At 52.2% G+C, this 25,802-nt stretch overlaps 1 protein-coding gene and 2 long non-coding RNA genes across 21 annotated transcripts in view; 2 read left to right on the top strand and 1 right to left on the bottom strand.

Annotated features, from left to right (window-relative positions):
* Positions 1–25,802, bottom strand: part of PIK3CD (phosphatidylinositol-4,5-bisphosphate 3-kinase catalytic subunit delta) — a 65,847-nt gene that overhangs the window by 15,413 nt on the left and 24,632 nt on the right. For 8 of the 18 annotated variants that reach the window (XM_082685333.1, XM_082685325.1, XM_082685319.1 and 5 more), the window contains one exon: positions 13,492–13,610. The exons of 2 other annotated variants lie outside the window; for them this stretch is intronic. The gene's annotated coding sequence lies outside the window, so the exon portion shown is untranslated. Of the gene's footprint in view, positions 1–13,491; positions 13,611–15,352; positions 15,542–25,802 lie in introns of those variants that run through there. 8 more of the 18 variants (XM_082685336.1, XM_082685328.1, XM_082685330.1 and 5 more) reach the window with 3 other exon arrangements.
* On the top strand, positions 3,801–8,773 carry LOC309841841. Its single transcript, XR_014299355.1, has 3 exons — positions 3,801–4,251; positions 7,911–7,997; positions 8,145–8,773. It is a non-coding gene; the product is annotated as an uncharacterized lncRNA (long non-coding RNA).
* Positions 16,616–19,256, top strand: LOC309841839. 2 transcript variants are annotated; one of them, XR_014299352.1, is made up of 4 exons: positions 16,616–17,931; positions 18,194–18,280; positions 18,363–18,577; positions 18,758–19,256. It is a non-coding gene; the product is annotated as an uncharacterized lncRNA (long non-coding RNA). The 2 variants fall into 2 exon arrangements; XR_014299353.1 differs by having other exon boundaries at positions 18,363–19,256.

Genomic DNA, 25,802 nt, shown 5'->3' with positions numbered 1-25,802 from the left:
TGTATCTCCTTACACACCTCCCTTTGTGTGCAGGTAGAGTTGGGATGAGCACTGTCCAAAGAAATACAATGGGAACCACACAGGTGATGTCAAAGTCGCCAGCAGTCACATTCAAAAGAAGTAAGAAAATAAAAATTAAGTTTACTCATCTATTTTGCTTAACCCAATATATCCAAAATACAGTCATTTCAAAATGGCCCTCTACGTGGCAAAATTACTAATGAGATAGTTTACATTCTTTTTGGGGCATGAAGTCTTTGCAATCTGGTGTGTATTTTCACTTGAGCACACTGCAGCTTGGATCCTACAATTCCACCGGAAATACGTGACCTCTATGTCAGTGTCATACACTTCACAGATAAAAAAGGAGGGCCGCGGACTCAAGTTGCTCCAAACAGACTGAAAAGTTTTCCAAGAAATGAGTCTAGTATCCATGCTGACATTTGAATGAATCAAAATGAAAGAAAACGCTTAAAAATGTTGTTCTTCAGTCACTTTTCCCATTTCCAAGTACTCAAGAGCAACACCTGGCAGGGGGCCACCACGCCGGACCACACCGGTCTGGGGGAACTGTCGGATCACGGCCATGACCTATGACAGCTAGAACAAGAGCCTCAGCTTTACTAAAGGAAAGCAGAGGTAGGTGCCCATTAGCAACGGGACCAGCACTGTCCCCAGCTTACTCTCCGAATCTCCATCGGCAGACAGAGGCGGGGGATGGCCAATTCACTGTTTCTGCCAATCTGATGCGCACGGAATGCTCCTTTGTCGTTTTAATTTGCATTTCCCTTATGAGCCATAAAAATGTTTATCTTCTGCAAATAGCCTGCTTATAAATGTTGCCCCTTTTTTTCCTGTGGAGTTGTCTTTTTCTTATTGGTTTATAGGGTTTTTTAAAAATATACTCCAGGGACGCCTGGGTGGCTCAGTTGGTTAAGCAGCTGCCTTCGGCTCAGGTCATGATCCCAGTGTCCTGGGATCGAGTCCCACATCGGGCTCCTTGCTCCACGGGGAGCCTGCTTCTCCCTCTGACTCTGCCTTCCACTCTGTCTGCCTGTGCTCGCTCTCTCTCTGACAAATAAATAAATAAATAAAATCTTTAAAAAAATAATAATAAAATAAAATAAAAATATACTCCAGATTCAATTTATCTGTTGCTTAAGTGAGTTGGAAATATCTTCTTTTGGTCTGAGTCCTCTTTTCATTTTGTTTATGGTGGCCTTTTTTGGTGAAGGAAAAGTGTGTGATGCTGATGTAGTCAAATATTGTCCTTTACGTTCTGGTTTTTATTCTTTCGAGAAAGGTTTCCCTACCCTGGGGTCCCATCCTCCTAGATGTCAATGACTCAGAAAAATGACTGAAAGGGATTGTGTAGCTCGTGGGATATGTTCTTTTAGGGGCTCTGCCAACAGGGCCCAGACCTCAGCCTCGCCAACGGGCCAAGTGTAGAATCTGCTGGGAGCAGCATGACCCGCGCGACGCGCTGGCCCGACCATGTCACCACCACTGGGATCCAGTTCCTGATTGTAAAACCACATCCTACTTTGGGTTCCTCTTTCTGAGAATGGCCAGGCCAAAGGCTTTCTTTTTGAATCAAAATAGGGGGGAGGGACGGGCAGGAATCCTCGAGAATCCACTTCCAACACTGCAAGTGTTCTGCCCACGCTCAGGAAGTCAGGGCACCTGCGGCCACTCAATCCTGAGGCCAAGATGGGCACAAGTAGCATGAGCTCCTTGGGACTCCAGCCAAAGGGGCGGTGCCTGAGACGAATGCACCCCCTCGCTCTTCTGCCCCATAGTGCTGTGGAAGGAAGCCTTCAACTAACCTCACCCGTCTGGGATGCACGGTCATACTTCCGTGCATAAAGCTCATGCCTAAGGAAGACCCAGGATGGTGTGGGCAGGACGTAACCAAATGTCAGAGATGCGACAGGAGGAAGCAGGAACCCTCTCTCTCTTTGCGCGCCCAGGACCCAAGTTCAGCTGCTCACAAGCCCCAACCCTCCACGAAGCTCAGACTCATCACCCCGCAATGTATGGGACAAAGATGCCAACTAATCTGGGGACTTTAGAACTACTCCAAGAACACAAATGGCTACAACCGCTTGGACAAAGTATCCAGTCTTGGCAGTATCTATTAAAGTGAGCAGGTGATGTGACCCAGCAATTAACTGCACACCTCGGTCTACACTCATCGGAAACATGAGTCCCTGTGCAAGAGGAAACACAAACAGGAGTGTGTACGGCCCTGCTATTCCGAACAGTCCCAAACTGGAAACTTCCCAAATGCACATCAGCAGTGTAATGGAGAAATAAATGATGGTCTCTTTTCCCGGTGGGATGTTACATAGCAATGACAAGGAGTGATCTACAAATGCACACAATGGTATAAACGAATCTCATAAACGTGCAACCGAACTAACGAAGTGAGGCACAAGAGTATGTGCTCACGATTCTAATTACAGAAAGAACACAGCCAGAGCTCATCTATGTTGGCGGCGGAGGGGGAGACGGGGTGACCCCAGAATGAGGGCAGTCACCCCAGCGTCAAAGGGTACGAGGGACTTCTGGGTGCTGGTACTTTTCAGTTTCTTGATCTGGAAGCTGGGGACTTTTCACAAACTCAACCCACCCTCAGTAGGAGTGGTTCAGCCAAGCGGACTTCCTGGCCACTTCAGGCCCAGCCACCCAGAGCCCCGAACTCCACCCCCCATCCCACCCCGCCTCCAGGAACTGGATTGGAACCAGGAGGAGGCTGGGCCCACCAATCACTGTGCGTCCTCTCCTGGCCACAGTGATTCCAGGATGGGAGTGAGAAATGTCAAGTCAGTCCAGTGCCTTTGACACACCGGTGTCTGTCTTCAGGTACTGCCTCCTGGAGTAGCAGAAAAGAGAGTATCCACCTAGAGCTGCTGGTGACCACCTCCTGCTGCTCTTAGGGGTGAAACTTGAGAAAAGACCACCATGAAGGAGAGGAGAGCTCACAGTAGAGTGGTGGAGTCCTGAAGACAGCCTTTGAGTCCCTGGATCCAGCCAAGCCTGAGGCTCTCCCTGGATCTTCAGTTCTATTCGCCAAAAAAATCTCCCTGCCTCCCCAGCCTCTCCATGCCCCCCCACCACTTTTTTAAAACTTGGAACGGTTTGTCTTTTTTGGTTTTTTGGGGGGAGGGGGGTTGGATTTCGTTGTTGTTTTCGGTCATTTGCAGCTGCACGTTCCATTTTAGGAAGCTTCTAGTGTTTAGAAAGTTCTTTCCCTTGGAAATTGGCCCACCTCTTGGAGGCAACCCTGATCTTTGTGTTGTTATCTAGAGGTACCGAGGAGCTGTCTGATGGCTCCTTCTCCTGGATGATGACCTCAGGACCTCTCTTCTCCCTACAACACAGTTTTTAGACTCTTGCCAAAGTCTGGTACTCTGCAAAAAAAGATGCTATGGATGGGGCCTGACAGGCCAACTGTCGAGGAATGTTCTGGGTACCAGACTCCCACTGCTTAGCTTAATAAAATCTTATCAGCCCCTTCCCCCAAGAAAGTTCTTCAACGGTTATACTGAGCTCTCTGGCTACCAACCTTCTAGCTATTTCTCCCAGGAAGTCAGGTTCCCTCAATGAATCTCTTGGCTCTGAATGCAGGAATTCACAATTACTGTTGGTGACTTCATCTCATGGACGTAACTGGCACCCATGTATCACCGCATTTGATATTTTGTACATATGACTCAGTCTGAGATGTATTAGTTTAAACTATTTATTAAGTCCCAAGAGCGGTGCACGGGGGAGACAGTAATACCCACACACGGAGCAGGTAGGGAGAATGATCCCACATTCTATCAACACGGGGAAGACGGCACGCCCAACGGTGATGTAATGGAGAGAGCCTACTCCCTGGGGGGAGGCCGGGAAGAGTCCCCCGTGAGAAGAGGACCCGGAGGCAGAGAACCAGAGCGGGCAGCCCTGTCCGCGGCCGATGGAAGGCAGGCCACGCCCACTAGAGCCAGCGGGTGGGGCAGGGAGGGAGGCCAGGGAGGAGCTGGGGTGTAGAGGTCAGCAGGACCACGTAATGGGGCGTCTTCGCAGGGGAGACGCCTGGGTGTCACTCAGAGAGTGATGGGCGGCCTTAGCAAAGGAGCACGGGACCCGATTTGCATCCAGAATGCTGCGGCTGGCTCAGCGTGGAAGGACCGGAGAGAAGCCAGCCAGGCCGTGGGGCGTGGGGAGCTCAGGCCTCCAGGGATGAGAAAGGCCGGGAATCAGGTATATTCAGGAGCTTGGCGGATGGGATGGGGGCTCGCGGGGGACAAGTAAGGATGACAGCCGGGTGTGGGCTTGGGAGACTGGGGGGGGCGGTGGAAATACACTGAAATGGGGGAAGTGTGAGGGAGAAACAGAACTGGGGGCAACAAGATGGCAAGAGGTCCATTTCAGACACAATGATCCGAGCCGCCTGCAAACACCCTCGTGAAGACAGCAAAGGAGCAGCCCCGAGCGTGGAGCCTAGGGGAGAAGGTCTTTGCCGCTCCCAGTGCATTACTGGGGGGTCAGCAGGCTCCCCCCAGAGCCGCGTGAGATAGCCTGGAGAGAGAGGCTAAGCGAGGGCCAGACCCACCTCAAGGCACTAGAGACAGCCACCAAAGATGAACCATGAGCCACCCTTCCTTGCTGAGTCAACCACCACCGCCCTGTCTGCCCACATCGAATCATCAGCACGATTACCAAACGACCATGACCTGAGCTGAAATCCAGAGTCAGACACTTCACCGAGAGGGCCACCCAGGTGCCCCTAGGGCCCTCATCTATTTCTAAGAGAGGAGGGCGAGCAAGGGGTGTGCCATCCCAGAGCCACAGTGCTTCCAGCAGCCCGGGAATGAGGTGGCAGCCCAGCCCCTAGTCTCCCCGGCACTGGCACACCCGCTGGCTGGTGGCTTGTGCCTAATTCGGGACCCACGAGGCCTCCCTCTCGCTTCTCTGGCAGTTCCACCGTGTTAGGGCTGTGAGTCTGTCCCCTGGGTCTGCTGGGGTTCCACGCCGTTCTCGTGGCCATCGCAGGTGTGGCTGATGCTCCGAGTAGGAGCCACTGCCCAGTGTTTTTCAATGTGAAGACGGGCTTTCCGGTGCTGGAGTCCCATGCCCTGGGGGACAGCTTTCCAACGGAATGCATGAGTCACTCCCAGCCGGCTGGGTGCAGGGGACAAGCAGCGGGGAGAAGGGAAGCTGTATCCTGCTTATCCGAGCCATGAACATCCTCGTCCTCCCTGAGGGTTCCCTGAATGAGACAGGCCTGTACCCTCACCTGTTACTCCAGAGCAAGCGTGAACCCGTCTACAGAGAGAGATGCTTTACTCTTAGAACTTCAGGACAAAACATCTGTCAAAAACCCAGATTTCAGAGCTGAAAGTCACCACCCCGAAAGCTTAAGAGGCATCTCAGAAACATCTCGAAGCGGCTACGCACGTTATCTAGTATCTACCATCAACCTGGGCTGGAAGGGTAGGAGAGCAGCAGTCACTGGGATAAGGGACAGGGAGCCATCGGGGCTGGCCTTCTGCACCAGGCTGCGTGAAGCCAGGTCTCCTGACCTGGGCTGATTTTCAGGAACTTCTCAGCCTCCAGAAAGTCCTCCTAGTAAGTGTTCTGTTTCCAGACTCTTCCTCGGAGAATGAAGTGGATGCTTTTCCTGTTGCCTAATGTATGTGCAAAGTGGGGGCACACAGGCACTTCAGAGCTGAATTACCAAGGTGCTTTATCCAGAGGCCCCACTTTACAACCATCCCCAATCCTATGGAGTTTTTAGTCTAACAGGAGAAAAGCAAAAAAAAAAAAAAAAAAGAAAAAGAAAGAAAGAAAAGATGACTTCAGGTAAGAAAAGAGTTGAACAGAATAAAAGGGACTTGCGGGGGGCCTCCTTTGGATGGTAGTTCAGGGGAGGGCGCTCAAGAGAGATCATTTTGGAGTCGAGGCCCAAAGGATGAGAAAGATCAGGCAAAGATCCATGAAATAGGGTTCAGGCAGCTGGAGCTAGAAGTGCAAAGGTCCTGAGGCAGGAGACCAGGCAGCTGGAGTCAATGACCCAGAGGCCAGATGACAGGGAGAGGCGGTGAGCCCCGACCCTGCAGGGCCTCACAGGCACAGTGTGGAGCCAGATTTTGTTATCGCGACAATGGGAGGCCACTGGAGGGTTTTAAGCAGGGGATTGATAAGCCCTGACTTTATGCTGGACAAAAATTGCTTTGGCTGCCGTGAGGAAAATGGAAGTGAGTGAGGCAAGAGCAGCAGGGCAAGATTAATGCGGGAAAACTCGGGCCCCGCTTGCCACAAAACGCCCGGGAAGGGGCGGCTGCTCCTCACGGCTGCTCCTCACGGCTGCTCCTCACGGCTGGGAATCAGGCTTCCCGCCCGCAACAACTTTCTGACAAAGAACTGCAGGTAGAGACCAGGTGGAAAATGGACCGGCCCCGGGTTCCCCCAACAGGTGTAGTTTTAGGACAGGCGAGCTGTTCTCCCGAAACACAGAACCTTCCACGAGACCCGCTTCAGGGTGGGTCCCCTAGAGACCCGGGAGTAGCAGCATCCTCTGCCCCCTCTGGCCACCCCAGTTTGTGGGGTTCTAGAAAGTGTCTGTGGCACAGCAAAGGAAGAGCAGCCCCGCAAGAGGGAGAACTTGGCTACGCGCGCAGGGCCCGGTGGTGGTCAGGTGAAGGAGGAAATGGTCTCCAAAGGGGGATCGGAGGGAAACGTCCAGAAGCCAGAGGCCAGCCAAGTTGGACACCCCCAAAACCATGCACAGGACTAGGAAGATGGGGCTGGTCTGGAGGGCGGTCTGACACCCCAGGCTCCCGCCACAGGAGGGAAAGGGATGGGACAGATGAAGGCTGAGGATGGATGAACTAACGGAGGCTCGGAGGTCCGCTCGGCGGGTAAGCTGAGGCGGGAGCTGCCCGACTCCTGGTCTATCCGCCGCTGCCTCCCTCTTGCTTTGTTTCTTCTTCTTTGCACTCTCTCCCATTTTTTTTTTTTTTAAGATTTTATTTATTTATTTGAGAGAGAGACAGTGAGAGAGAGCATGAGCGAGGAGAAGGTCAGAGGGAGAAGCAGACTCCCCATGGAGCTGGGAGCCCGATGCGGGACCCGATCCCGGGAGTCCGGGATCATGACCTGAGCCGAAGGCAGTCGTCCAACCAACTGAGCCACCCAGGCGTCCCCTCTTTCCCATTTTTTAAAAAACATTTTCTTTATTGGGGTGCCTGGTGGTTTAGTTGGTGAAGTGTGTGCCTTCGGCTCGGGTCGTGATCTCAGGGTCCTGGGATGGAGCCCCGCGTCGGGCTCCCTGCTTGGGTTGCAGTGGGGGGAGGGGAGCCTGCTGCTTCCTCTCCCTCTGCCCTTCCCCCCACTTGTGCTCCCTCCCTCTCTCTGTCAAATAAATAAATAAAACCTTTTTTAAAAAAAAATTTTTTATTTTATTTATTTGAGAGAGAAAGAAGGCATGAGTGCAGGGGGTAGAGGCAGAGGGAGAGGGAGAAGTAGACTCCCCACTGAGCAAGGAGCCTGACTTGGGACTTGATCCCAGGACCCTGGGATCATGACCTGAGGCAAAAGCAGACGCTTCACCAACTCAACCACCCAGGCGCCCCCTCTCTCCCATTTTAAATGGGTCTCCCTTGAACTTCTATTATTTAATAGAATGGTAACTTTTATTTTGAATATTTAAAAATGAAAAAAAAAATCCTCAGAGAAGGAGAACCAAATACACAGACATTGAAGAATGAGAAGCAAAGGTCTCGGGAAATTCTGTTCTATAAAAAGAGAGAGAAGGAGAGGAAGGGAAAGAGAGAGAGAGACTCCTGACTTCTTCTGATGTCATTAGAAAAATGAGCCAACTACCCTACCACGAAAATTCGATCCCAACTATCTCCTAGGATGTTCAGTTCATGGCCCACCCAGGGAGGCCCAGGGAAGAATCTGACACTACCCATCAAAATCAAGAGGCAGATCCACGCTCTTAGGTCTGGTAATTTGGGGAAATTGGGGAATTGTCCTAAGGAAGCAATGCAAAGGGGGTGGCGGGGAAGCTACATGTACGAAGATACTCGCTTGTGGTTTTCATGAAAGTGGAAAATCAAAAATCACAGGGAAATTATGATAATTAACAGGAGTGAAGACAGTCATCACAATGGCACCTGCGTGCCAGAGCCCTGCAGATACAGCCCCCGAGAGAGGGAACCAGGAGGTGCCCCCCGTTCGCCATGGCAACATCTGTTTGCGGACAAAACATATCAGAAAGCATAGAAAAAATGGAAACAGCTGTTAACGGGTGGATATGGAGCCTATGACGAGGATTTCAAAGTTTTGTTATCTAGGAACGTTAGGCAAGCACGTGGTTTTAAAAATTAATGAAAGCTAAACCGTTTGCAGCAAAAAAAAAAAAAAAAAAAAAAGAGCAGCCCCCCCTGCCCTGCACGTCCAAAACGCCCGCCCCCAACTACAGATGTTTTTTTGGGTATTTGTCTCCAATTTTCTAAATAACTGATTCACACGGGTACTTCTCGATTTCTGACTTTTAACTTCTGACCTTAAAAGATGAGACTGTGCCTTCTGCACACACACATATATCCTCCCCTCCATCTTCGGAACATAGTCACGTGATCATTTTTTTGTTAATCAAACTTGTGGGTGCCTGGGTGGCTCAGTTGGTTAAGTGTCTGCCTTCAGCTCAGGTCATGATCCCAGGGTCGTGGGATCAAGCCCCGCATCAGGCTCCCTGCTCAGCGGGGAGCCTGCCTCTCCCTGTCCCTCCCTCAATAAATAAATAAAATGTTAAAAAAAACTTAAGTGCTTATTTTATTATGACTACATAAACAGTGTTTAACACTAAACCACATAGTATATTCTGGTTTTATTTCCTTCTTATTCAACTTTTGTTATTTCTATAGTTGATAGTTGCCTCACTTATAATTTGCTTCATTTTCTATGTACAAATATAATTCCTTTGTTTTCTATATGCAAATACGTAATTCTTCCCCCCAACTCTGTAACGGAACTATGAAACTCTTCCTAATACGGTAAACAGGTCCAATAATCCACCAGCTTCATTTTTTTTTTCTTGAAGATATCCCTCCTGGTGCCTTCAGCCACACTGCTCCAAACTCGCCGGGCTGATCTCCACATGGGCTGAGCAGTTGCACCACTGGGACTTTGCTTCGCCGTGATGGTGGGAATCCTGCCCATTCTCTCCACCCGTCAAGGTTCTGGGTTGCAAGTAAAGAAGCCAGCTCTCACTGATTAAGCAGAAAAGTTGCTGACAAATCATTTGGCTTATTTGCTGCACTGTGAGGCATTTCACAGCTCTGTTGGAGAGTTTGAGGAAGAATTGGTGATTAGTACATTACGAACATAGCAAATAAAGAGACAAGGAGGTGCTTATCAACTCCAGGAAAAACAGAAAGCTGAACCAAAAAAGCAACAGGTACACTGGACTCCACAATGCAGGTCTGATGGTGGACTGCCCCTACTGCCACTGACACTAAATGCCAATTGGTACCTCGGTCATGTCCGTGCCGAAAAGTTGACCTTGGAGCCCCCATCATGGCTGCCAGGGCCATAACCACGGTACAGCACATGCTTCATCCCTCTCCTCTGCCAAAATACAGCATTGTGTACTCATCCATGGAGTCTAGGTCACGGGCCCCGGCTACAGGGAAAGCTTGGAAGTCAGTACTTTTCAGTTCCCGTGGTTGAGTAGGTGTTTGGTTTTTTCCTCTGCATTTGCAAAACTCAAAGTAAGGTAAGAGCTGAAATACTGAAAGCTATTTGGGAACGGAGGCAAATAAGAACAAGAGACAATCACATATTGTATCACTTGTTCCGCTTTCTTAGTTTACTCTCATTTTCGTAGGGCACAGTCTCCACGAGTTTCCTTGAATAGCGATACAAAGGCGTGTGTACATGCGTGCGTGCGCACACATAGAGCTTTGGAAAATTCACACCTACAGAGGTGCCTTTATGCTATTATTTTGCTTGAATGACAATTACAGAATTCTCGCCCAGGAATTAATTTCCCTTGGAAATTTGAAAGAGTTGCTCCATTGTCTTGTGGCTTCTGGTGCTGTGAAGTCGAGTGCCATTTTTTATCTGATCTTCTAGATGTGGCCCCTTCTCTCTTTGTTGGCTTTTGGCAAGTTCTATCCCTGGAGTTTTGAAAGTTCATGATGACGTCCTGTAGCACACACTTTACTTTTGTGTAGTATTATTACTATTACTATTACTATTACTTCTATTACTCATTGTTGAGTTCTACTCAGATACTCTTCATACAGAAGTTCCTTCAGTTCTAGAATTTTTTTCCTATAGCTTGATAACTTCCTTTTCTTCATTTTTCTGTCTTGAGTTCCTCTGAGGTGGAGAGCAGGAGTCCTGAACTGATCCTCCAGTTTTCTTCTATTTTCTTTCTTATTCTCCATCTCTTCAGTCTTTTCGTTTTATTTCGTAGAAATTCACTTTTCAATCTCTAGCTTTATTCTTTTTTATTTTATTTTTTAGATTTTATTTACTTATTTGAGAGAGAGAGACAGAGAGTGAGAGAGAGCATGGGAGGGGAGTAGGTCAGAGGAAGAAGCAGACTCCCCATGGAGCTGGGAGCCGGATGTGGGACTCGATCCCGGGACTTGAGTATCATGACCTGAGCTGAAGGCAGTCGTTCAACCAACTGAGCCACCCAGGTGCCCTCTAGCTCTCTTCTATTGAAATTTTTGCTTCTACTATTAGTTGCTGGGGTTTTTTGTTTTGTTTTGTTTTAAGATTTTGTTTTTAGGGGCACCTGGGTGGCCCAGTCAGTTAAGTGGCTGCCTTCCGCTTGGGTAATGATCCCAGGGTCCTGGCATAGAGCCTGCATCAGGTTCCCTGCTCGGCAGAGAGGCTCATTCTCCCTCTCCCTGCAGCTCTGCTTGTGCTCTCTCTCCATCTCTGTCAAATAAACAAAATATTTAAAAAAAAAAAATTATTTTTAAGCAATCTCTATATCCAACATGGGGCTCAAACTCACAACTCTGAGATCAAGAGTCACATGCTCTGGACTGAGCCAGCCACGCACCTCTACCATCAAAGTTTTTATATCCCAGAGCCTACTACTGTTTCATGAGTATTCCTGTTTCTCAACCATGTTTATGACTTCTGGCCCATTTTTTGTTCATTTGGGTCTCTGTCTTTCATGCTAGGAACATCCTTCTATGTGGGATGATCCACAGGTGTCCATTCAAACTTAAGAGAGGCACTCAGAGCTGTCTGTGCACAGCTGAAGGCTAGTTGCTTTGCAGGCATCACGGTGAAATAACAAAGCAGCAAGAAAGCTTTCCAAGAGGGTCCCTTCAGTGTTAGTCTTTGAGGGTCATTTTTTCTTGTGAGCTCCATTTCCTCAGAGAGAAGTTCTTCAAGGCCCCAACCAGAGAGGGGTACAGATTAGGCTGCCATGTTCTGGGAGCCAAGCAGGGAAAGGTCTCACTGTTTAGTATACCAACTTTGACTGAATCTTTCTGTTCTCAGTACAGTGCCTCTTATATTCAGCTGATCCCATGCCTACTACCACCCCAGTTTAGGCCTGAGCTGCTCTGGTTCAACGAGGCCTCTGGGAAAACAGGCATCTTCTGCTGGGATGGAGGAGGGAGCCACCTGACTATGTGGGCTGAGAGAGGAGTCTGTTGCTCCGACACACACCTTCCATTTTCCTGCTTCCAGCCCACCCCACAGTCAGTCATCAGGAGCACTGTAGCTCCCACTCTTGGGCCTTTGGTGGGTCCTTGAACACACCTGCCTTCCTCTACCATGACACAGGACATTCAAGACTTTAAGTTTTACATCTCTTTTACCAACCTGCTTTCTGTTTCTCTAAGTATTTGCTCACGCCTCCTCCTCCTCCATCATTTCCTTTTCTGTTTTCTTAAGGATTTTGTCCTTTTTTTAATCCCTTACTCTCATTTTAGTGGGCTTTTGAAACAGAGCCAGGAGAAACACAAGCATTCAATTAGTCATATTTTCATGGAAGTTCATAGTAACATTTAACAATACATAAAAAGCAAGTTTCCAAAGATAGGCATATAGAAGGCTTTCTGGGGGACTTGGGGGAGGATACCCCTTCAAGGAAACAGTGGTTCCCTCAGGGGTGGTCAGGGGATGGTGGGTTATGCCAAGTTGGGGGACAAACTTTCAACAGTAAGTGGGCATTTCTTAATAAATACGAAAGTATGAGGGTTAAAAATTATTAAAAGACATCTGCTGAAACAAGAATCAAGATACTGTTGGGGCCTCTGGGTGGCTCAGTCAGTTAAGTATATGACTCTTGGTTTTGACTCGGGTCATGATCTCTGGGTCATGCGATCGAGCCCTGCCTCAGGCTCCAAGCTCTGCGCGGAGTCTGCTTGGGATTCTCCCTCTCCCTCTGTCCCTTCCCCTGTGCCTGCATTCTCTCTCTCCCTCTCTCAAACAAACAAATACATCTTTTAAAAAGAGAGAGAGAATCAAGATACTGCAAATAGGTAAACAGATGTACAGGAGAAACTCCAATCCCCCATCAGAGGTCTACACAATCCATGTTTTTTTACTATGTTCCAGAGTTCTGGGGTTCCACAGAAGCAACCCCAAGATCTTCAGAGGGTGGTGGAAATGGGACAGGATGCTGAGTGGACATCCTAAGCCAGTCTCTGCCTGGACCACAGGGTACTCCGTTTTTTTCGACTCTATAGGTCAAAATTCTGTTTTAATATCTTGAGCTTTTTAAAGAGAGCCACACTAACAAAGAAGTTCAGAAAGTACTGATGAAGATCTAGAGAAAATGAAGTTGGGGTGGGGGCAGGGGCGAGGGAAGCTTCCAAGGATGCCCCCAGGCTGTAAGCCTGGGCTCCTTTCCATCAGAAATGACAGGAGCTGCTCAAGTATGCGGACAGCAAAGCTAATGCTTGGCCAGTATCCGTCTCTGGCCTCAGTTTCTTCATTTGCACCAAGAACGGACTGCATCCATCTCCCAGCGAACATCCAGGGTGTTCTAACGAGCACTGCCTTACTGATACAGTGACTGCCAACTCTCTGGAGAGACAGAATGTCCCTGCCTAAGAAGTCTTTGAGAAGCAATGCCAAATTGTAAGAATTCACTCCATTCCCTTTGGATGGAAGTTTTCATTTTTCTCTCCCCAAAAAGGCCAGCCTAACTCTACCATGACTGAAGCAAATCAAATAGCTTGGTAATGAGCCCCAGGGTTCCTGGGAGCAGAGCCTCCCCCCATCCCTTCACAGGCAGCAGTATCCCTCCCCTGGGGAGCCAGCCCAGGTCTAGTTCATTTCCCTTTGTTTTGGCTCATAGCACGCATCTGGGTCCCTTCCTCTGTGTGATCTAGTCCTAGATCAGAGTCAGAGAGCTTCTCTGGCTGGCTGGTCAGCGAGGATGGAGTCTGTTCAAATTCTTAAGCTGTCTTTTCTTCTTTCCCACACACCTGTCTCCTTCACCCAACCTACCTCTCTGGAATGGTCCAAGAAAGACCAGCAGCAAAGGCCCCTCTGGCTGGCAGATCAAACAGGCTTTGGAATCAGTGAGCAGCATTCCGTCCCTGCCTCACTCTGAGCTCCTGATCTGTCTGGGGGGGGGAAAAAAAGAATGAATGAATGAATGAATGAATGAATGAAATTTTTAAAGGAGAAAGTCTCCCCCAAACTTCTATGCATTCCTTCACAGGACTTTAGCTCAAAAATAACTGTTTCATTTAGGCTCTCATTTTGCAAACCAGTCACATTCTGCTTGATGGGCCCTTCTCACCACCCGGGTCACCGCCACCCCAGCTCCTTTGGTGGTACGGAAGCAAAGCGGAGCATTTCGTGACACAGGAATATATAGGTATACACCTCAGATCATTCTTAGTTATTCGTTGGTTTTGTTTGGTTTTTTGAAGGCGAAGTGTGTAGTCTGTGTCAAGCCTGGGTTCAAGTTCCATTCAAGGGATAGGAAAAGCAGATTCCTGGACTTGAGTTCCCCATTTAAGTACTAAATTGCATCATACAGGCAGATTCATCCCTGCTTGCAGGAGAGGGAAGAGGGCGGGTGTGTGGAGAGAAGGGCCTCCCACTACTGCATCCCTGGAGTTTCTTTCCCCCCCACTGCCCGCTACTCCTGTAAATAATCTGACCCCAGAGACAGGAAGACACCTGAGCTCCGGAAGCCCAGCAGGCTGGATGCTACGAGTAAGACCCGCCCCTTTCTCCAAACCACAGGCCCCAGGGCACAGCTACCTCCACAGCGGGAGCCCACTGGGCAAGGCTGAGGAGGGCTCTTGAGGAGCAGAGAAACCTAAATTATTTGCTTCGCCATAAGTAAAAAGCCCACTGCTGGGAAGCCGTTGGAAAAGGTGTCCCTTCCAAGAATACAGTTCCCAGGGACCGGGCTGAAATTCTCGCGGCTGAGAGCCGAATCCCAGGCAGGATACCCGATGGACCCTGCTGCCGGAGCCCAGGAACCGGGGCTTGGATGGTCTCTTCACCCAGCATTCAGGGGAGGAGAGCAAGAGAAATGAGGGGTCGCGGAAGAAGAACTTCCACTGCTGACCAATGGAGTTATTAACAAGAGGACAAACCCAGGGGAAATGAGACACGATTATAGAGAAAACACTTTCAAAACGAGCAAAGACAAAGCAGAAAACATGATGGAGCCGAGAGAAGGAAGAGTTAGGGAAAGCAAGAAGGAATTAGTCCTCAGGAATTCAGGTCAGGAAACAGGGAGCTGGGGCAGAATTCACAAGAGGGCGGCCGAGGAGGAGGCTCTTCCCGGAGGAAGGTGCGTCTTCGGCTCTGGCCCTCCTGCCGCCCAGGACCTCGGGATCTGGGTCGGCCGCCCTCTAGCCCTCTGGGTTCAAGGGCAAAGCTTGGGAGGCAACGCCAGGAACCGACACGGCGCAGGATGCTCCGTCCCGAATCGGGGACAGGGGGAGGGGAGGATGCGCGCGGCAACTGCTGGGTCCCTGACAAGTAAACAGCCTGCCCTGAACAGGCGCGTCCACGTCCGGAGCCCGGCTGAGGGCCCTGCTCATCCCATCAAGGGCGGCAGCGGGACACCCCGGATCCCCGCCCCCCGGAGGCACAAAAGGGAAGCACGGGGATCGGGAGAGCATGAACCAGCCCACACCCGGGAGTCACAACGCGAGCGCGGCCCCCTGCCTCGGCCTCCCCGGCAGCGTCCGGTCCGCCCCGGGACGCGCGCGCCTCCCCCAGCCCCCACGCCCCTGGACCCCGACAGCCCCAGGCGGACAAAGCCGGGCGCTGGGCGGGGCGGGTCTGCGCAGGGGGGGCACTGGGACCCCGCAGACGCCCGCACAGGTGGGCTCCGTACCGGGTGTCGGTGCCGGGGGCGGGGCCCGATCTCCCGGGAGACGGTTGCCCAGGGGACGCGGCGGGCGGGTCCCGGAGCTCCGCGAGCCTCCCGGCGGCGGCGCCGAGCCCGCGGGGGCCTGAGGGCAGGCCCGCGGCGCGGAGCCGGCGAGCGGGACAGCAGCGGAGGGGCGCGGCCCGGGGCGGGGCCCGGACAGCGGGCCGGCGCGGGCGGGGTCAGGGGCGGGGCGCCGGTCGTGGGGGCGGGGTAAGGGGCGGGGCCAGGGCCCGCCGCGCCGCGGGCACCGTCGGCAAATTCTCGCGGCCCCAGCCAGGCGGAGTGTCTGAGAACCCGCGACCGCGGGGAGCGCGGCAGATGCCGCTGCAACTCCTCCCCGACCCCCGCTGCTCCCGTCCGCCCGGCCGGTGGGGCGTGCGCCTGCAGCCGCGAGCGCCCCGGCCGCCGCGGGACCCCGGGCGGCGTGCGCACGCTGGCCCTGGCCCCCCTCCGGCTGGTAACCGGAGAACTGAAAGTGCCATTTGCAAAGGGAGCGGGGGCTGGTGGTCCGCCAAACCGCTCTCCCCGCCCGGGTCCCCAGGGAGTCACCAGAACCGACGGGGCACCGGACCTCCGTCACTGATCTGGAGCCCAGGTCACCCGCGTCACTGGCCATCCCGGGGTCTGGGCTCCCATCCGGTGTGCGAGCTGTTCCCCAGCCGCTGGGCCTGCCTTTCCATCGGGGTTCCCCTTACAGGTCGGATTCAGCAGGTAAATGGTCTGCCGGGGGCCTTCGCTCCTATATCTATCCATGACAATGAACCACGTTCGCGCTGGCGGGGCGTTGGTGCAGTAAGCCCCCACCCTGCCCCTCGCACAGCGCTGCAGGGAATCCGCGCATCCCCCGGCGAGGTGGGTGCTGCCCCCCCCCCCAACCCCGGGCTGTAAATGACAAACCCGAAGCTCCAAGGGCAAGCGGTTGACCCTCACATGCACACAGGTCGCACGCAGCGTCAGGGCCAGCTTCGGAACCACCTTGGTTTGATACGGGACTGCGGTGCTTCTTGCCCTGCGGTGTCCCGTGTCCCTCAGAATGTTCTTTAGGCTCCACAGCTCTAGACTTCAAACTCTGCCACGGTGGAGCACAAGAGGAGAAAGAGTACGAGTGCAGAATCACCGCTGGCGTCCCAGCAGGTGCGGTGGACCCGGGGCGGACGGAAGTGGTCTGACGACCACTCTGATAGTTGTCTCCGCCTGCACCAAGTGTTCCAGGCCAGGCGCCCAGGGCGGGGCCATCCGTTCGAGCACCCCCCCCCCCAGCCTCCCTCTGTACCCCGCCTCCCGCCCCCACCCCATCGCCCTGTGCCCCCAGGGGAGAAAAGGAGAAAAACAGCCCTAAGCCCCAGGAATTGTGAAGAAGCCTGAGATGAGAGGACTGGGCCCTGGGGGGGTCCCAACACCCTCGGTGACCTTTGTGTCCCCCACCAGCACCCATCAATCCTGTCAGGACGGGTCCAGCATCCCTGACATCTCAGGGCAGGAGGAGGAAACCCCCCTCCGCATCCCAACCCGATGTCACATACACTCAGAAAGACCAACACTCCCATACTCGTTCACACACACACACTCCACACTCAGGCATGCGCCAAGTCACTTCCTCACAAGCGCCCAGACACACATGGATGCACGTTCACGAGGACACACACACACCCCCCCACACAATTACGTAAACTGACACACGATGACACTGACACAGAGACCACACACACACACACACACACCCATGGCACACATTCACACACCGAACCTCCCCCAGCCACCCACACGACCCAGTGTGGCTGTGCACTTGGCAGATGACATCTGGAAAAGGCGGAGCCTGGGCCCTGGTGGCAACCACCCAGGGTGCCACCCGTCCACGCCAGGGCTGCACTCGGGGCTGCTGCTACTTTGCCTTTCACTCTTCCCCACCCCCAGCTGGGAAGGAGCCAAGCAACGTCGAAGGAGGTCCAGGTGGTAAAGGACCGGCCTCCTGCTGAGCTGCCCTTGACTCACCGGCAGGGAGCCTAGGGGTGCTGCGGCCAGGGTGGAGTATGAGGATGAGACAGAAGCCACCAGAAGTCACAGCCGGATCTTACTTAGACAGTCTGGCTGAGCCGGGAGTTCTCTCTGACAGCCATCCTGACTGGGGGTCGGTAGCATCCCCCAAAACCCCCAGCCAGGAAAGGATAATGACCCCATGCCACCAAGCGGGGGAAGAGATTCAACATGGGCAGACAGTCTTCCAGGTTCCACTCCCCCATCCTCACTGTGTGTGCCCTTCTCTGTCGGGACCCAGTCCTGCAGACTTCCCTTTCTTTCCGGCATGGAAAGCAGAGTACAAAGGCAAGGTCCTCATCAGCTGTGGAACCCAAAGACATGATTTCAAGCTGGGAGCGTCAGGTACTGGTTTCTCTGGAACCCAGAGGAAAAGCCAGCATTCTTTGAAATGGCAGAAGCCACCGAAGTCATCCTGCCCGTATGAGAACAACAGACTGAAATTGCACTAACAAATCCAGAAAGACACATCACACAGTAATTTGGGAGAATGAGGTGAATTAAGACAGGTGAGTGGGGGGGTGGCTGGGTGGCTCAGTGGGTTAAAGCCTCTCTTGGGCTCAGGTCATGAGCTCAGGGTCCTGGGATCAAGCCCCACATCAGGCTCTCTGCTCAGTGGGAAGCCTGCTTCCCCCCTCTCTCTGCCTGCCTCTCTGCCTACTTATGATCTCTGTCAAATAAATAAATAAAATCTTTAAAAAAAAAAAAGGTGAGTGGAACATCTGGAACAGGTGTATACAGTAATTGCTCCAAATGCGCTTGCTCTCACAGATGGGAAACACGCACAGAGACGGACTGGTATGCTCAACGGGGCAGAAACACCCAAGTGTCCCGATTCCTGCCTCATTCAGGGCTCAGGTATGTTAAATCCTTTCTGAGATACAGATGAGGGTCTAAATTAAAAGAGTTTGGTGCCTAAATAGGTCTCCCCACTCTTCAGAAATCAGCGTAAACAAAGAAATTAGATTCCCGCCTTCCTACTTGCTACAGCCAGAAAGACTGGACCCTCTTTGTGAGTTTCTAGGCACAAAGCAGGAAATCAGATGAACCTCTGCCCCTACTCATGAAACCCCTTGCTAAGATCAACAAGTTCCAGAAGAGAAAAGCTTCTCGGCTCCATCAGTCACTCCTCCTTCTCTCTCCCGACACCTCCAGGTAAGCTCACAGCGAGGAAATGTCAGCTGCTCCCCGCTGCCCACCAATATCCCAACCACCAACCTTCCTAGAATTCCGGTGGCCTCTTCCTGTTCACGTGGGGCGCCCCACATTGTAGGGGCTTAGACCAGGTCATCCTGAAACAGGCCACTTTGGCATACTGATCGTTTTGAATTAAAGGTATTGGATAAATAGCCTCGCAGGAAGGACACTTCGAACTTCCTCTGTCCCCAGTAGGACAGCAGGAGATAAATCGCCTCTGTGAAAGGTACACCTCCCCCTACAGGGCGGGGGTGGGGTGGGAGGGTGAGCAGGACAGAAGGCATCCTTATCGCCAGATGGAGAATTTAGGGCCAAGAAGGCCACGAAAACAAACCTTCTTACTTCACCAGTTTACTACCCCAAGCCCAAACCCCTGTTTTGTCAATCCTTCATACATTTATTGTTTCTTTGTCTAAAAAGTATAAAGCTTCCTGCTTTGGGTGACATCTTTGAATCTCCTATTTTTGTGGGGCTCCCGTCTTTTAGTAATTTAATTTGTTTTTATCCTGTTTACCGGTCTTTTATCTTTGAGTGGATGGGGGGGGGGCGAGGGTTCTCAGCCAAGAATCTAGAATTATTCCTCCTGCCCTACAGGATTTTTAGGGGCGAGCAGATGAGATGTGGAGCAGAGTGGAGAACACGAATGCTACAGTCAGTATAAGAGGCAACTAACAGGGGCGCCTGGGTGGCTCAGTGGGTTAAAGCCTCTGCCTTCGGCTCAGGTCATGATCCCAGGGTCCTGGGATCGAGCCCCGCGTCAGGCTCTCTGTTCAGCGGGGAGCCTGCTGCTTCCTCCTCTCTCTCTCTGCCTGCCTCTCTGCCTACTTGTGATCTCTGTCTGTCAAATAAATAAATAAAATCTTTAAAAAAAAAAAAAAAAGAGGCAACTAACAAGAAAAAAAAAAAAACAGCTAAATGTTTTTAATTCTTTTAGGAAAAACAGGAGAACTCTGGAAAATAATCCTCCTCAAAGGGGAGAGATAGTTTCCCTGGTTCTTCATATAATCCCCTCATGGCTTTGTCCTCTTGATCTTTTCCTCTCCAGGCGCTCAGACGAGGGCGTCTACTTACAGGAACGTCTGGCCCCTGCTTTCCTGCCATCTTCACATATTTCCATTCATCTTTGAGACTCTCACCCCCCATTAATTCAAAAAGTGGCTCATCTGTAGTTAAAAAGCAAAGTTAATTAGAATCTGGAGCTTCTTTCTTTTTTCCCTTTGGCCAATTCCCCAAGCTTAGACCGAAAGTTGGCCTTACTTGAGGCTTTCTGAGTTTGTGACCTGGGTGGGGAGGGGAGCAGCAGAGGGAAAAAATGATGCTGGTGTCCACAGTGCTCCATCTTTCCAGTGTATACCAAAAGCACTCAATGCTTGCGGGGACTCTCTGGCCAAAGGTAGGAGCATGAGCCCTGGCATTAGATCTGGGTTTGGAAGAGTTTTCTAACCACTCCAGAGCTGTTTCCTCATCTGTAAACGCAGGTGACTGCACACAGTGCCCAGCTCTGCCAGCGAGGGCAAACCTCGACGGGACAGCCTCTAGGGGGGGTGGGGGGCTCCTAGCCGGACCTCGAAGCCAAGCGTCCCACGACACGATGCGTTCTGCCACCGTTTCCTGGACTCTGAGGTCTCTCCAGTTCCAGAACGGGATCTTCGTGGGAGGATGCCACGTTTTAGACTTCTTTGTATTTTTTTTTTAAGATTTTATTTATTTATCTGACAGACAGAGATCACAAGTAGGCAGAGAGACAGGCAGAGAGAAGGAGGAAGCAGGCTCCCCGCTGAGCAGAAAGCCCGATGCGGGCCTGAGATCAGGACTGGGAGCAGAAGGCAGCGGCTTAACCCACTGAGCCACCCAGGCGCCCAACTTCTTTGTATTTTTTATAGAAGGAAAGCTATTCCTTGTTTGTGGAGAAGATCAACTGTGACTCTGTCCTGGGAGAAATTAGGGGAAGGGGATAAATGGGCCCAATAGGGCGTTCACTGTGTGAGTCACACATCGAGGCTCCTGGAAGATACCCCGGGGACTCAGGAAATGATCTGGCTGCTCCGGGCTGCTCCGGGCTGCTCCAGGCGAGGTTTCTAAAGCTTTTAAATGTGTTTGAGCCTAAAACTGCTTCTCACAACAGAGATTCCCACTACCTCGGGGTACGAGGCTCAGTTTTTTTAATGCATGATATCTGCCCCTCTTAACAAGACCTGATCCTGCCCCTCGAGACAGTCTCATAGGCCATCTGGGAAAGAAGGTGTCTCCAGCGACTTCTGAGATGGTGTGACCCCAGGCCACGGTGGGAAGTATCAGACCCACTGGGACGGGTCCTGGGGACGGTTCTAGTCCACATCCTTCTTGACAACACCAACGAAAGGCAATCCCAAAGCTGGCTCATCCATGTGATAGAAAATGCACACAGAATTCACAAATTCCTGGAAAATCATCTGTAAAATTATTCTGTGTGAAGCGGATGATCAGGAGGCCCCAAGTGCAGTGTGTGTCGTAATGCCAGGCTCCGTTCCCTGGTTACACACACAGAGCGGGAAAGATGCAGGAGGACTGAGACTAGCGCGGAACTAGGGAACTCACAGCCATCCAGGGTCATTCAGAGGTGGCCTGGTGGGCCCTTCACGAGCAGGTGCTGGGCGCTAGTTATGACGAGGGCCATTTTCCATATGAAACCACATCCGGTCACTTCCTCCCCTGGGTATTCACACCTCTTTGCAGGAGAGCAGAACTGCAAAGGGCAGAGGGCAGAGTGATGGCGCATCACCTTCAAGATTAGGTTGACAGGGGACACCTGGGTGGCTCAGTTGGTTAAGCGGCTGCCTTCGGCTCAGGTCATGATCCCAGTGTCCTGGGATCGAGTCCCACATCAGGCTCCTTGCTCGGCAGAGAGCCTGCTTCTCCCTCTGCCTCTGCCTGCCACTCTGTCTGCCTGTGCTCACTCTCTCTCTCTCTCTCTCTGACAAATAAATAAATAAAATCTTTAAAAAAAAAAAAAAGATTTGGTTCACAGGGGGCGCCTGGGTGGCTCAGTGGGTTATAAGCCTCTGCCTTCGGCTCAGGTCATGATCTCAGGGTCCTGGGATCAAGCCCCGCATCAGGCTCTCTGCTCAGTGGGGAGCCTACTTCCTCCTCTCTCTCTCTGCCTGCCTCTCTGCCTACTCGCGGTCCCTCTCTCTCTCTTTTTCTCTGTCAAATAAATAAATAAGAATCTTAAAAAAAAAAAAATTAGCTTCACAGAAACTGAGCGCTTTGGCCTCTCTCAACTCTCACTATGAGTTAAGCCGGCCGCCATGCTGGAAGGACACTCAAGCTGCCTTGGGAAGAAGCCCTGACAGCAGGACATCCCTGAGACCTGCCAACAACCAGCTCCAGACGCCTGCAGCCCCGGCCCCTGCCAGATTCTGGACCCGCAGCAACAGCCCGATGGTAATCAGTGTTTGTTGTTTAAGCTGCCCAGTGTTGGCACCATTTGTTACCCAGCAGGAGATGACGAATACACCATCCACGGCTGCTGTGTTCCTTGCCGCGTGGCCCAGCACCTGCTCCGGTACAGCAGATGCCCCATCAGGACTTGGAACGAGCAAACGATCGGTACAAACAAGCCCTCTACTGTAACTGTATGAGTCAGACGTGTTTCTGAAGAAGAGGCCACAGGCTGAGTGAGAGAAACTGGCCACAAAAGACCACATCCTGTGTGATTTCATTTACTCAAAATGTCCAGAATAGACAAGTCCATAGAGCCAGAAAGTAGCTTCCTGGTTGCCGAGGGCTGGGAAGACTGAGGAGAAGCGGGGAGTGGCTGCGAACGGGCATGGGGTTTCTCTGGGGAGTGAGGAGGCCGTTCTAAAACCGATTCTGGTGATGGTTGCGCAACTCTGTCAACAGAGGAAAGCCACGGAACTGTGTGCATGAAGCGACATATAAAGCTTGTTTTATTAAAAAAGGAGGAGGAGCTCAGGCTCCTGTCCCAAGTACGGGGCGGCACCTAGGGAGGCCGGCCACCAGCGAGGCTGCGGAAAGAAGGAGAGAGCTCTCCCTCTGCCCGGGGCGGAGGCCATGGTGCGAAGCCCAGCGAACCTCGGGTGCCGTGGTGTGGGATGCTCGGCGGCAGCACCCCGAAACTTGGCAAAAGGAAGTTTGCGGGCTGACCTTCCAGGGAGACCCCACCTGGAGCCTAACATGCTGAGCCTGGACATGGCCCTGACTTCCCATCCTCCGCAGAGGACGCCCCCCAACCCCTGAAGTGCACCCACCTCTCCCGGGCCCTTCCACCTGCCAAGCCTAGGGAGGACCATAAAACCAAAGGTCAGCTGGCCCCATAAGTGAGCTGACCTTACAGCAGAGAGTCACTAAATGATTCGGGTCACTCGGTCCTTGCTGAATGTCCTCCCAAAGGAGCAGCGAATTTAAGACAACAGAAAGGATTTAAACAGCGTAGAGTAAACTTGTACATGGCACATAAGAGGTGGTCAAGGCTGAAAGCAGAAGCAGCTTCAAAGCAAACTTTTTTTTTTCTTAGAGAGCAGTAAGGGCGGGTAGGAAAAGGGAGCGAGAGAATCTGAAGCAGGTTCCATGCCCTGCGTGGAGCTGTATGTGGGGCTCGATCTCAGGACCCAGAGATTATGACCTGAGCTGAAATCCAGAGTCGGATGCTTTAACTGACTGAGCCACCCAGGTGCCCCTCAAAGCAGACCTGTGACATTGCTTTTGGAGACAGCATCCCATAATGCAGAGAAGCCAGTGGTTGGACTCAAACAGTCCTTCGGTGCACCCTAATGAGGCTGGGATGAACTTGGGGGGACACCCAGGGACCCCCTGACATTATTCTGTAGAAGACATTCTCTGTGGGAGAGGTCCCGTGTCTTTAGCAGATTTTCAAAAGGATTTAAGACCTGAAAAAGATGAGGAACCACTGGGTGGTGGGAGTTTTCTAGGATAGGCAGATGATGGGTTTCTTTCCCTTTGGCAAATCTGTATTTTACAGACTTTTCTTAAGTAGCTTGCACTGACCCTATACAATTAAAAATACACAGCATTTATAAAACATAACACATATATTAAAAATATCCACGGGCAAGATCCCAGCCTCAAATTCCCAGAAGATCTACACTGCCCCAAAATCAAGACCCCCAATTAATCAGTATCTTTTAAAACTGTAAATTCCACTTCCCTTTCCTGTCCCGACCCCCTAAGCTAATCACACTCACACACACACACACACACACACAGACACTCACTCTCTCTCTCTCACACACACACACACACACACACACAGACACTCTCTCTCTCTCTCTCACACACACACACACACACACTCACTCTCTCTCTCTCTCTCACACACACACACTCTCTCTCTCTCTCTCTCACACACACTCTCTCTCTCTCTCTCTCTCTCACACACACACACTCTCTCTCTCTCTCTCTCTCACACACACACACACACACGCGCGCGCGCGCGGTGGCGGCAGAGATGGGTCCCCTTCTCGAGGGTCTCAGCTAAGTGGCAGTTTACCCCCTTCTCCTGGGGTCTGACTCTGCAGCTGGCCGTCCACCCAGGCACACAACACTCCGGTTCCCCATCCGGCCATGGGCTTTCATGTCCTTCTCCCCTCCTTACGAGACCCCGATCTGCAGACTCCTCATTTTGGGGATGACACAGAAGGCTCCGAACACCCCCATCATCCATCACTGGGTCGGTCTCTCCTTGGCAAGTGCCCTGTGTCACCTCCTTCCCCTCCCACAGCAGGTGTCCAGACCCCTTCTGCCCCGGGGGCTTCTGGGATACATTCAGACTCCGTCCAGCCCTGCGCGGTTTATCTGGGCAGAGCCCATCACCAGGCTCCTGCCATCAGTCAGCAAAGCATAGGTGCCTTCTGTCTCTTTTCTCATTGATTTGTCACGCCAAGACCCAAAGGCAGGCTCCGTTTTGTAAAGGAGGAAAGCGGGGCTTAAGGAGGTTAGGGCTGCACAACTCCTGAATGAGAGGCAGATTCGGACCCAGGCTGACCCCGGAGGCTGCTGTCACTGCTGGGCCACACGCCTCTCCTGGGTCAGTGCAAAGGAACTGGACTGGGGCCACTGGCTGCAGAGACACCTGAGCCTGCTGCTCTGTTTGTCCACCAGCTTGAGGACTCTTGGACCGACTTCCTGCAGAAGGTTCAAGAGCTGGGCAAGGAGGGGGTTGAGATTTCAGATGCCAGGCCCTGCTTCCTCGGGACAGAGGCGGAGAATGGGCACCACCCTGGGCAGAGGGGGCGGGGCGGGGTTCAGAAGCCACACCCTCCTGACCTCCCTCGCTGTAGAGGACCAGAGCCCAGGAGGAGGCCAGCTCTCCCAGAGACACAGGACCAGAAAGAACAGGAAAAGCGGCTTGGAGCCCAAGAAAAGTCCTCGGGGTGGAGGGGACGGGTGAGAATGCGCAGGGAAGCCCCCCTGCATAGCCACGGACTCCCCGGAGGCCCCGCCCCTCCTCCTGCCTGGCGTCCAGATGCCCCCACCCCAACGCAGCCACCTTTGGAGACGTCAGGCACAGCGGGGAGGAACGGGTCCTGCCACTTCCTAGCTGGGCAAGACCAAAGTAAGTTGCTAAGTGTTTCTGTGACTCAGTTTCCCCTTCTGTTGCTAAGTGTTTCTATGCCTCAGTTTCCCCTTCTATAAAGCAGTGATCACAACAGTACTTACAAGAATAAATCGGCATTTTCAAAGTACCCACAACACCGCCTAGCACAGAGCTGGTGCTAAGAAGGTGTTTCTTGCCATTATCATTATCGGACAAAGAAAGAGGCCAGTTAACAAAAGGTGGCGATTCTGAGCTGGGTGTTGGGGAAACTCCGAAGTGTGAATGCTCGCTGATGGGCTCCACAGAAAAAGAAACTGGGGGGCGCCTGGGTGGCTCAGTGGGTTCAAGCCTCTGCCTTCGGCTCAGGTCATGGTCTCAGGGTCCTGGGATCAAGCCCCGCATCCGGCTCCCTGCTCAGTGGGGAGCCTGCTTCCTCCTCTCTCCCTGCCTGCCTCTCTGACTACTTGTGGTCTCTGTCTGTCAAATAAATAAATAAAATCTTTTTAAAAAAGAAAAAGAAAAAGAAACTGGCTCTGGCTGCTTCCCCTCTGGAACTGGTGGTGCCCTGGTCCCTGCTCTGCAATTCTTCCCACCCCTCCGTCTCACCCGACCTCTCCCCAGCAGACT

The sequence above is a fragment of the Mustela nivalis genome (assembly GCF_964662115.1).
Source record: "Mustela nivalis genome assembly, chromosome: 10".
In the NCBI taxonomy this organism is placed as follows: Eukaryota; Metazoa; Chordata; class Mammalia; order Carnivora; family Mustelidae; genus Mustela; species Mustela nivalis.
The sequence above is the reverse complement of the archived record's forward strand: the minus strand, read 5'-3'. Positions and strand labels throughout refer to the sequence as shown.